Here is a 12,857-nt window from a genome sequence, read left to right as displayed (position 1 = left end):
ATCAGGTATGATCAAATTCAATTATTATCTTGTTTCTTCTAGAAAATGAAGTCATTTCCCTATATCCTTGAATGGCAGTTTTACGTTGGCTGATAGAGATTCAAACAGTTCCAGTCTGAAGTATTTTCGTTACCATACTTAAGCAAAGCAAAATCTATTAAGAATACATTTTACCCATTCATGTGGATTGTTCATTGTTTCCCATATTGAGAAATCCATTTCTTGAAAAAATAATTTCTACACAGATTTCTGGAAAGTGATGTGATGATTTCAACAGCATTTCTTACACTAAAATACTTTTTATCAGTTAAATCCGTTGTGTATGTTCACTTGGCTTTTTTAATCTTATTCTAAACCATCCTTATTGTAGTGTGATCATTAATTCAGGAGGTGCACAGTCCCACCAGAGGAAATGCCCTGTTGGACCTCGTCCTGGCCACAGGCAATGACCTGGTAAGGGGCCTCCAGGTCCTTGACCACCTGGGTGATAGCAATCATCGCTTGCTGGAGTTTACCATCCAGCACAGGGTGTCAAGGGCCAGCAGCAAGGCAGTAGCCCTAGACGTCAAGAGGGCCAACTTCAACAAGTTGAGGAAATTAGTGGGAGAGGCACTGGGATTCTCAAGGGCAGGGGAACTCAGTGCCCAAGATGAGTGGTTGTTCCTTAAGGAAACGATACTTAGGGCCCAAGGGGAGTCCATCCCAACAAAAAGCAACGGGGGCAGGAGTGCCCGAAAGCCACGCTGGCTCACCAAGGGCATCCGGAAATGCCTGATTGCCAAAAAGGCGGTGTACACCCAGTGGAAGGGGGGTGCTGTCTCCAAAAAGGAGTATGCCTCCTCTGCTCCAGCCTGTAGGGGGGCTGTCAGGAAAGCTAGGGCAGACATAGAGCTAGGACTTACATCCAAGATCAAAGATAACAAAAAGTCCTTTTTCAAATATATAGGGAGGATGAAGAAAGCACTGGGAAATGTGGGACCCCTGCAAGATCCTCTGGGAAATCAGAGGAGAAAGCAGACCTTTTTAACCAATTCTTCACCTCTGTTTTCTTGGGCAGGGACCGGGACTTCCCCACTGTGATGCAAGATGGACTCAAGGGGAACGCCTCCAGACCTCAGGTTGGGGAGGACTGGGTTAAAGAACTTCTGGAGGGGCTGGACGTGTTCAAATCAGCGGGTCCAGATGCTCTCCACCCCAGGGTGTTGAGGGAGCTAGCTTGGGTTATTGCAGGGCCCTTGGCACGGCTTTATGAGCGCTCATGGTGCTCAGGCCAGGTGCCGGATGATTGGAAGGTAGCCAACATGGTCCCCATCTTTAAAAAAGGGAGGAGGGAGGACCCAGGCAACTATAGGCCCATCAGTCTTACCTCAATCCTAGGGAAACTCTTTGAGAAGATCATCATAGAGCACATCTGCAATAGGCTGGCCTCAGAGATGATGCTCAAGGGCAACCAACACAGTTTTATTAGGGGCAGGTCATGTCAGACCAACCTGATTGCCTTTTATGATCAGGTCACAAAAGCCTTGGATGCAGGTGTTGCCGTGGATATAGTTTTTCTGGACTTCAGCAAGGCCTTTGACATCGTCTTCCACCTCATCCTCATTAAGAAATTGGGTGACTGTGGCATTGATGCCTACACAGTCAGATGGACTGCAGATTGGCTGAAGGGTCACACTCAGAGGGTGGTGGTGGATGGGTCATATTCGACCTGGGGAGAAGTGGGCAGCAGAGTCCCCCGGGGCTCGGTCCTTGGGCCTGTGTTGTTCAATCTCTTTATCAGCAATTTGGACAACGGGGTGAAAAGCACCCTGTTTAAATTTGCTGATAATACCAAAATTTGGAGTAAGCTGAGCACACTAGTAGGGAGGGAAAGACTGCAGCAAGACTTGGATAGGTTGCAGGGGTGGGCTAGCAAAAACAGGATGCACTTCAACACTGACAAGTGCAGGGTGCTGCACTTGGGCAGTAGTAACCAGCAGCACACTTATAAGATGGGAAACTCCCTTCTTGAGAGCACAGTGGCAGAAAGGGATCTTGGAGTCATTATTGACTCCAAGATGAACATGGGCCAACAATGCGAGGTCACGGTTGGCAGGGCATCCACAGGTGCATCTCTAGCAAGGCCAAGGAGGTGATCCTCCCCCTCTATGCAACACTGGTCAGGCCACAGCTGGAGTACTGTGTCCAGTTCTGTGCACCCCACTTCAGGAGGGATGTGGACAACATTGAGAGGGTCCAGAGGAGGGCCACACGCATGATCCGGGGACAACAGGGCAGACCCTACAATGAGAGACTGCGGGACCTGAACCTGTTCAGCCTTCACAAGAGAAGGCTGAGGGGGGACCTGGTGACCATCTATAAACTCACTAGGGGGGACCAGAACGGTTTGGAAGAGACCTTGTTTCCCCTAGTGCTCCCTGGCATAACAAGGAATAACGGCCACAAGTTGTTGGAGAGTAGATTTAGATTAGACATCTGTAAGAAGTACTTCACAGTTAGGGCGGCTAGGATCTGGAACCAACTTCCAAGGGAAGTGGTGCTGGCTCCTACCCTGGGGGTCTTTAAGAGGAGGCTTGATGCCTACCTAGCTGGGATCATTTGAGCCCAGGTTTTTTTTGTTTCGTTTTTTTTTCTCCTGCCCTGGCAGGGGATAGGACTTGAAGATCTATAAGGTCCCTCCTGACCCTACTTCTATGATTCTATGAGTCTATGATTTAATACTGTCAAACGCTTCAAGTTGTTTATCAATGAGCACAGACAGAAGTTATGTTTGTCGTATGTTCAGCCCCCTGAAAGCACTCTATAGCCATACAATGATACAAGAGCTTTTAAAGTGGCCGATCACACAACAAATTAACCTCGTCAAATGAAGGATCAGTTGAATGTGCTCCACTCTGGAGCACCTTAGGGAACTTGTGTTCCCCAGGTTTAATTTGTGGTGTAATCAGAATTAGGCTGATGCAGCTCAGCCCTGCCCTAGCTCAGGCCAGGGGAACCCCAGCAAGCAGCTCCCTTCCCCTCCCCACTTCCTTCCTGCAAACAGCCACAGAGCTAGGCAGGGCTAGGGGACAGGAATGACTCCTCAGCTATAGGCAGGCTCAATCCCCCCTGCCCCCCCGCCAACAGGCAAATGTCTGTTGAGTCAGGGGGACAACTCTATTTCATTGCACTTTATGTAAAGCCCATGAGTTAGAGCCGGGGCCTGCATGTCCGCCAGTAGCCAAGATGCTGCAGTACTGAAATATGGAGATCTGTCTAGTGGTGAAAATATCTACTACTGTCTCAATCAGGCTGTTTCCAAACCTAAAAATGAAAAAAGTAGCAAACATAAATCTTTGCCGATAACAGAATGAAGATGTAAAGAGCAATTGATTGCTCCTGAAAAGCAGTTTCAAAGCACTGTCAGGTAAAATGCTGTGGCCAACATACAGGCAGCGTCTATATGTGGCACACAGCAGGTCATGGAGGCGACAGGCAGCGCAGCAGCAGATCAGGCAGGAAATAGAAATGCTATCACTTACCTCTGCTTTCTTCATCTAAAAATAAATTGCTGGAATATGTCACTAAAATTGATAAACCTTAAAATCTGCGACTTAAGAACTATAGGATTTCTGGCTAGAGATTTGTTTTTAGTAAAACACAGGACATGTCACAACAACCAGGCCTCAGTCTGAATTCTTATCTCTTCTGTGTAACTTAGGAGTTAACTATTACTACATCAAAGGCACAGGAGTAAGACACAGGAGTATGTCAGTTTAAAACTGACAAAGGGAGAGTGGAACCAGGCTCCCTGAGCTCAGTCAGCAGATGGGAAGCTTCCACTAATTGGCTAAGTCTGATTCAGTATCTGACCACCACTTGGCAGACACAGCAGCTACTTTATCCTTTTTCCTTTGTAACCATTGAACAAAGCTAAACCTGTATGATACTGACTTCTCCAGCACTAGAATCATTAGATTTACTCTTGTCAGTTTAATCAATTTCCCGCTCACAGAAAACTTAGGCCTGTTTCTTCAAGATGATTTTGTCATGAAAATACTCAGCTGGGGTACCCATGAGGATGCAGGTTTAACCAAGGACACAGAACTAGTGATCATTGTTTCAGAAAAATTGGCCCTGCTAGGAGGCTTCTCCTTAACAGAATTACGTTGCTCACATCAAACATAATGCAATTTGTCATTGATTTCAGAAAGGAATTGCACTTGGTATAGTCATCCAGTTTTCACAGAATTTTGGGGGTTGAAGGGAGTTCTGTTAGATCATTTAATCCAGCTGTGGCCAACATAGAGGCAGCCTCTATATGTGGCACACAGCAGGTCATGGAGGCGACAGGCAGCGCAGCAGCAGATCAGGCAGGAAATAGAAAGCAGAGCACTAGATCAGACAGGGAGCCCAGCCCAAGGTAAGCAGCAGAAAGCAAAGCAGCAGCATATCAGGCACAGGAAGTTGAACAGAGTGCCACTCAGGAGTGGCATTGGGGCTAATTTGTGTCATGCCTGCCAAAATGTTGGCCCCCACTGATATAATCCATCACCTTGCTACTGGCAGTTTCTTTTTGTTTTTCAGCTTGAGTGGAACCAAGTCTTCCCTACAAACTCATATAACTTCTTAATGATCCAATTTTTCAGATGTGCGGAGCACCTAAACTTCCTTTAATTTAAAACTGAAGAATAACAATGAACCTTCTGGAAATGTTATTCACTGGAGTAGAGAGAGAGCTGCACTGGCAACCCCTCTTCCTCCATTCCCCCCATATTTGTGAAGTAAATGCCATACCTATGTTAGAGTACAGGAGAGGGGGCCTGAGGCAGAAAAGGGGTGGAGAAAAGGATACATATAATCCCACGTAAGGGAAAAAGTAATGCAACCTACAGTTGTATCTTCCTTCTCATAGAACCATCTCTGTAACGGAGGAAAGTGGTGCTTTTCCAGGAAGTCCCCAATTTAATGTAAATTTTCAGTAGAAAAATCCTGTCCCCACCTCCACCATGCAGGAACTCTGCCAGAAGAAAACCATCAAGAGTTTCTCTCCTCTCACATAACTGAAACCCATCTGAGTATCTCCACATGAGTTAGAGAAGCAGGACTGAGACCTTACTACTTAACATAAGACTGTATTCAGGCACTACAGCCAAATGAAGCTCTATCTACTCATATGCATCCCTGTGTGGACTCAGCCATTCAGCCAGAATTTGCAGATTGACTTGTCAGGTCCCCAAAGTAAGGTTTCTAAATCCATGTTTAGAAAAGCAGCCTGATTTTCACAAATGCAGAGAATCTAGTGTTCACACTGGAACCAGGAGTCATTCATGAGACAAGCCCCGTGCTCCCATGACTTCAGGCAATGGTTAAGTCTCTGCTTCAGCTGCTGTTGGTTAGGCTGATGCAAAACACTATGGGCCTCAACGTCAAGCTCCATAGGCCTTTCTCATTAATTCAGGTATTTGATTTTCTTGAATAGAAACTGTAGTTCAGCAGAGTACTACTGAGGACAAAAAATGGATTTCTAGCTGTTATTTATATTTTTAAAACTCCCACCTATGATCTATAACCACGAAGTTGTGCATATAGCTTTCTCACTCTTTCACTCTCTCACTCCCCCATCCCAAATCTTTTCTGGCATTTGTTACACTATTTTGTTGCATCTTGTTTCATGTTAAATTGTCAGGTCTTTGGGTCAGGAAGCCTGTCATATTTTGTGTCTGTACAATGTCTTGTAGAGGCCCAGCAGTAACTGAGATCTCTTGGAACTACAGTAATATCCTTAACAGGAGAAAGTAGTTTGGGCAGTACAGAATGAAATCTGCCTCAAAGTGACTGATTCTTGCTAGTCTTTTTAAGTGTTTTTATTTTGCTTATGCCTTTGCCTTTCACATTGGCTATCTTTGCCTCTGTATTACTGATCTTTTTGTCTCTAAACTATTTCAGACACTGTGTCTGGTTTGCAGGCCTCTCTCAGGGGGATGAGCCCAGAATAGCCTCACTGATGTATTTCTTCAGATTTGGTTGGATACATGGCAGGTGAAGTACACTTGACCCTCCTCCTCCAAGAAGTACTAATGCAGCATTGCAGACAAACTTGCAGATGCTGATACACAGCATTCTAGTTTGATAGATAAACAGTATTAGAAGATGAAGTAAATCAGAAATATTTTACTTCCAAAAAGCTTGGGGGGCAGAAATAGAGCCATCCATTCCCTTTGGAATATTGTAGGACATAGGCATGTGAGGCAAGGAAGGAAGGTGGGGTTTTACTGTGTACCATCTGCTTTGTGGTAACTGCACAGGCACTGTCTTACCCTGCAGAAATGAAAGGCAATCTGTGGTAGTTTAGCCTTCAGTGGGTGTGAGGTATGTGGTTTGGGTGGAGGGGGTAGAAGTGTATGTGGGGGCTGTGGGAGGGTGTGTTTGATGGTAGGGTGGGGAGTGTGTGTGTGTGTGTGTGTGTGTGTGTGTGTGTGTGTGTGAGGTGGGGGGTCCTAGAGTCCCCGGAGTATGAGTCCCTGGAGCTGGGTGTGGTGGCAGCTACTGGGGCTAGCCCTGCCCAGTTCCATAGCCACAATTCCCACTCTCCTGCCCCAGTCGCCAGCTGCATGTGATAGCAGTGTGCAGAGCCAACCCACAGCATGCAGGTCATAGTTTCTAGGGTCGGAAGGGACCTGAGTAGATCATCTAGTCCGACCCCCTGCCATGGCAGGAAAGATTACTGGTCAAACGATCCTCCAAGCCCAAAGACAGGTAATCCCAACGTGGATCAAAGGGAGCAGCAGGGCACACAAGCCCCCATGGCTCACCAAAAGCATCTGGGAATGTCTCCTAGCTAAAAGGGAAGCGTACACCCAATGGAAAGGAGGGGACATCACCAGGGATGACTATACTGCGGCTGCTCGGGGATGTAGGGGGGCAGTCAGGAAGGCCAAGGCAGAGATGGAACTGGGACTAGCTTCCCAGATTAAGGACAATAAGAAGTCCTTCTTTAAATACATAGGTCCCCGCACTCTTGGCCCTCTTTCCCCCAGTGGGAGTCCCTGACCCATGCCCAGTGGGGCCCTTATCTGAATTCCCACACTTGCAGGCTGGGAGGCTGGGAACAGCCTCAAGGTGACCAGGCACAAGCTCTGCCAGGCAGAGGCTTCTTGTTTCAAGCACCCTGTAGCTCAGAGCTGGGGCAGGTCAGGCCAGGTTGGGGTGGGGGTGGGGGGGTTGCTTAGCAACCAGAGCTGTACCTTCTGCCTGGGGATGCCAGCTTGCAGAGGGGAAGCAAGGGCCAGGGCTTATAGAGGGCTTACAGAGGGGCTTCATCAATCAGGTGGATTTGCCTGGAGGGCCAGATGCAGCCCGCAGGCCATATTTTGCCCGCCCCTGCTGTAGGATGAGAGGACCAGAAGGTCTAGTCAAACCTTCACTTGCAACAGTTGCAAATCATTGGAATGCTGTGTCCTATTAAAGTTAATACAATCTTTGTCTGAAAGGGAGCAACTTTGCAACATTCGAATGGCACTTAACACATAACTAAACTGTTTGTATTTTAAAAGCACATAGTGGGTGGGTCTACACATTCATTAATGGACTTCTGGTAATGCACATTAAATTTAGTACCTCCTCTGTGAGGTACTAGAAAAAGGCATATTAGCTTACTTTAATACGCATTAGTGAAAGCACGCAGTTTTCTGTGCCACTTTAATGGTGGCTTAAGGGTGTCTTTTTCTGGGCTACCTTACATTGCTTGCAAAGGATTTCAAAGTAACTCAAAAAAGTCACTCATCTTGAAATAAGAGTATACATAGCAGGATTTTCTTCTCTACTGGTTTAACTATACCAGTACATCTGGTAAACCTTTCCTCTGTATATACTCCCTTTGTTCTTTAAGCATCAGTTAAAGCATCAGGCTCAGTCATAGGGTAGAGAGTGATGTTTGTAACTTTTGGGTTAAAATCACGGAGAATGTGAGCAGGTCTAGAATGTACTGATATTAATAAAAGTCTGTCAATTGAATTCACCATGTGTTTGATCCAGTCCTTGCATAATTGCATACTTTTCTGGGGATGGAGAGTATTTTACCGTGCCACTGTGAAGCTTAAAAAAAAAAACGTCAACCAAATCTAAGTGAGCTATTTTTATTTGCAACCTTTTCTGCCTCTGTTATCATGGGGGGTTTCTTTTTCTTTAAAGTTCCTCTGCCCTTGCATGTTGTTAATCACAAAATATTTTTTCTCTCACTTACAGACACCAACATGAACAGATATTGATAACTATCCTGAATCCATTTACTCACTTATACTATGCAGTGCTATTTTTTTCATCAATAGACTAAGTTTGAAAGTGTTGTTTTTGAGACCAGTTAATTGGTCATAGTTCATTTTATAATGGTTTGCAGCATAATTTTGGATTATGGGGAGGCCTATTTATTGGACAAATCTGCTACTCTGGAAGATGAGGATAGTGGTTAGAAGCAGTTTATACTATCCCACCCACACACACATCCCTCAGACAACTGATGGCAAGTCACTAGAGAGTTACCCACAGCTTGAGAATGGTTGGGATAGTAAAATATTTATAGGAGCACTCAACAGCTTAGCACAAGATGGGCCATATGGTACCCTTCTACAGCTACTATACATAGAAAGATAGCTACACATATAGACTATATATCGATATGTGTGTACACACACACATACACACACATTACTATTTATGTATATGGGGTGTGGATAACTATTTTAGAGAAAGAATAGTGTGCCTTTACACACAATGAGCCCCTATACATATTCCCACATCCACCCCAATAACGTATCAATAGTGTCAAAGACATGGTCCCCCATGCTGCCACTGGGTCTCAGAGCAGACCCACAGCCACATGTGGTGGGTGCTGCACTAGTCCCATGCACAGGGCCCCGACCTGTGTCACATGTGCCACCACCCTGGCTGCTCTGGCTCCAGTAACGCATGCAGCACATGTCCTGGACCTGGCACGTGGGGGGATGTGTTGTCCATGGGCTGATCCAGCCTGTAGACAAGCCCTCTGTGGGTCACATGACTTTGACACCCCTGAAGCAGGGCTACTGCTGGTCCCCTGTGTCAAGGTAGGGTGTTAAGTCCGTGCTGTGTCAGGGCTGATGGGCCTTTTACCCAGGATTTAGTAGATGCTTCGTATGGGATGGTTTGGATAGGGATGATCCTATCTCAGCAGAGACTAGATGAGCGTTTTTCAACCTGTGGGTCACAAGACTATACTAAAGGGTCACAAACACAGTTTAAAAACAGATTCTCTTTTTAAAAGAGAAAAACTACTCGGGAAACCTTGCACTCTGGCAGCGCTCCAGCCTGCTGGGGGCCCCCATGTCCCACCTCCCCCACCCTTTGCCCCACACACCCTGGGGGAGCTGGGGCCTGGGGGCAGCAGGTTGGGAGTGCGGGGCACTGGCCACCAGTGTTTACAGGTGGGTCCTGGTAGGAAAAAGAAAAGGTTGAGAAGCACTGGACTAGGTGACCGCCGAGGCCCCTCCCAGACCTGCTTCTCTAGCATGCTATGGCGCGTGGACGGGCGTGTGGAAACACACGACATACAGCCGCGCTTGTGCACGCAGCCACACACGGGCGCACGGGGTGGGGGGCGGTGTGTGTCGGGCGTCCCGGGGCAGCCCGCGGGGGCCCTCCCGCCCCGAGCTGCCGCGGCAGACGCCCCCCGGGCTGCCGGCCAGGGGCTGCCGGGCGGGAGCCACGCGCCGCCGGGCCCTGCCCCCGGCCGCGGCCGCGCCGCTGGGCGCCGGGACCAGGGGACATGCGCACTGCCGGAGCCGTCCTGCGCTGCCCTCGCCGCCCGCTCCTCCTCCTCCGCGCCGCCGCCGCTGTCATTGTGCCGGGCCGGGGCCGGCTGCTGCCCGCCCTCCTCCGCCGGGCTGCGGGCGGGGCGGGGCGGGTCCTGCGCCACAGCCCGGGGCCGGCCGCGCTCCGCCGCCTGCTGAGCTGCGGCTGCCGCAGCCGCGCCGCCGCCCCCCGCCGCCGCGGAGCAGCGCAGCGCAGCCCAGCCCAGCCGGAGCAGCAGCCGCGGCGCGGGGGGCGCCCGGGGTGAGTTGCAGGCACTTGCCCGAGTTGCGGGGGGCCCGGCGCGGGCGCCGGAGGTCCCGAGCCGAGCCCGAGCTGCTGCCGGCGGGCTCGGTGCGGGGCAGCACGGGGTCCCACGGGCGGAGGAGGCTGAGGGCGAGTCCCAAGGGCCGGGGGACCGCCAGGTGCCTCGAGCACCTTTCCACAGAGCCTTCAAACCTCCCCGCCCCCCGCGGGGGTCTGTAGCATCGAAGGCGGGCCGACCCGCCGGGGTGTTTCTTGGCAGCTCTGTTATTTGCCCGCAGTCCAGAAAACCCAGCGCTGGCGTTTCCCCAGAGGCCGCCTCCAGCCTAGAAAGGAGGTTGGGACCCGCCGGGTGGGTGGGCAGAGCAAGAGCAGCGGTGCTCGTAGCGGGGAGCGGTCACAGGTGCAGCGCGGTCCCGGGCGGCTCGGGCATGTCCCCGTCGCCCCCACCCCGGGGACCCGCTACGGGCAGTCTCCCCGTCCTCCTTTATGCGGCGAGCCCAAAGCTTAACTGTATTTTAACTCGAATCCTCTTTCATTCTGGCAGATTCCCGTTTGTCTCACAGCGGCATCTGTTCTTCAGCCCCGGAAGCCCTTGGAAAGGGAGCGCTGCTCTGTTTCCCCAAGCCATGCAACAAGCGGTAGGTGCGCGGGTTCTGCATGCCACATACATGTGCGGAGTGTTTCCCGCGGGGGAAGCTTAGCGGGCAGTCATACCAGAAAGATCTGCCGCTTGGAAGTTACATGCCCTAGTGTACCCAATTATCTGAATAAACAAACAGTGATTTATAGGAGCCTGAGCTGTAAAGCTTTGAATGATAGAGCTCTTTAACCTTTCTTTCTGATCTGTCCCCTGGAGATTTGGTTTTGAGGAGAGTAATAGATCATCAGTGGTGTTGAAGACTTGATTAAATTTAGAAGGGAATGGACTGAAATAACACTGAGTCATTAAGCAACAAATGAAGAAAAAGCAGCAAAAGATCTCCCCTTTTTCCCCCCAGGATCCCTCTTTCAGTTTAGTTTAATCTATAATATCATATTCTGTTTGTTTAGACTTGAATATCAATATTCTATATGATATTATAGAATAATCTATAATATCATATTCTGTTTGTTTAGACTTAGAACAAAATAAGGGTTATTTTTTATGAAACGCAGGGAGAAGTTCTTAGATGGGACACACAGATTTTAATGGCTTTATGATAATTTTTCCATTACCCCGTAACCTCTCAGCATGTTGGATTCTGTTTGCAGCAGTGGCTATTAGTGAAGTTATTGCAATAAAAACCATTCCATGCATCCAGTGCATAAATGGATGTACTATGTTGTCAAACTTATTTATGTTACATTTAAAATTCAAAAAACAAACCTAAGGTGAAAGGTGCACACCTGGAGCAAACTGAACACTAATAGTTTCATAAATGAAAGTTTTACTATATTTGTGACTGAACAGATTATGAAAATCTGTAAACCATTTATTTAGAGAAGTTTCCATCTTTTTCTGTAAAAGTTGTTTGTTCATAGCTGATGTTTGTTTAAACAGGGGTCCAGCTCTTATTGAGAATCCTGGCATCTCCTTGAAGGGATGAGTGGCTTCAGCTCCTGTTTGACATTGACTGAAATATACTTGGCACTTTACAGGATTAGTACAGGGAATTATTCTTCCGCTTAAATGCCGGTGACGGACTTGGGTATTTCAGTACAATGCTAGGTTAATATAATATAATAATTATAATATAATAATATCTTAATAATATAAGAGCTGTTGTAAAGTAAGAAATAAGGACTTGGACCTCCTGCTCATAAATAAGAGGGTGACCTGAAGTCAGTGGTATTGCTTACCTGAGTAAAGGTTGCTGGATCTGACCCTTAACTAGTTTACATTTGTTTTCTACTGCCTTTTGTAAAATTGTGTTTTCATACATTTCAAAACCCAGAGCTCCTCATAAACTTAATTGCAAGGCATCTTAATGCGAATGTGGTTTTCAGTTTATATGTTGAATCTAGAGAAATGCTGTTCCATCCTTTAAGCTGCAAACTTAATTTACCATTTAAAATTATTTTAATTTGATAGACTATACCATCTGGATTCTAAATCTCAAAAGAAAATGCCCCATGCTCTAGAACAAACTTGTGTTTTGAACATAGCCACTGTTTTACGACATCCACAAAAATGCAGTCAAGCTCTCCTAGCCAGCTATTTAGTGGCAGGTAGCTAATGAGCACATTTTTGTCTACGGTTGTGCATGTTTTATTGACCTACGAGGAAGTTAACAGACCTGTTCCTCGGCTCATGGAGGCTAATGGTGAAGTTCTGTTGACGTTCATGGGTGGAACAGGGTAACATTTGGGGATTGTTTTAAAGCTTTGCTGAGAGACTGGCAAATAAATGTATTTTGTTACGTGTTTGATGTATGCTTTGTAACTACGAACTCTGGGGGAAAATCGATAAGGTCAATGGACCGGGTACATTTTTAAGCATACTTTAATACCTTATGTAGTAGAAACAATGAATCCTTCAAATAATCAACAAATGTACTCCAGAGCAGCCCATGGTAAAGTCTTACATTCTACAACTGATAGCATGCATCCATACTACCATGCTTGCATAGAGTCCTTCAGTGAGATACATATGGACACAACAGTTCTCTTGAGTAATATCAATTATAGAATCAAGGCCTTAATTGCGTAAAGATATTTGCCACAATTCTGCAGACCTTTTCTCTTGTTAATCAAGTCATTCAGTGGATGGATTTATGTAGAAGGAAAGGATTTCTGTCTGAATATTT

At 47.4% G+C, this 12,857-nt stretch overlaps 1 protein-coding gene across 5 annotated transcripts in view; it reads left to right on the top strand.

Moving 5' to 3' along the window:
* The first annotated feature begins 9,626 nt into the window (after nt 1–9,626).
* PAG1 (phosphoprotein membrane anchor with glycosphingolipid microdomains 1) overlaps nt 9,627–12,857 on the top strand; it is a 182,241-nt gene continuing 179,010 nt past the window's right edge. For 3 of the 5 annotated variants that reach the window (XM_090040234.1, XM_090040233.1, XM_090040235.1), the window contains exons 1-2: nt 9,629–10,068; nt 10,616–10,709. The gene's annotated coding sequence lies outside the window, so the exon portion shown is untranslated. Of the gene's footprint in view, nt 10,069–10,615; nt 10,710–12,857 lie in introns of all 5 variants that reach the window. The other 2 variants (XM_090040237.1, XM_090040236.1) reach the window with 1 other exon arrangement.

Source organism: Crocodylus siamensis, chromosome 3 (genome assembly GCF_052110815.1).
Source record: "Crocodylus siamensis isolate JL-2025a chromosome 3, ASM5211081v1, whole genome shotgun sequence".
NCBI classification, from domain to species: Eukaryota; Metazoa; Chordata; order Crocodylia; family Crocodylidae; genus Crocodylus; species Crocodylus siamensis.
This window is presented reverse-complemented; position numbering and strand designations above follow the sequence as displayed.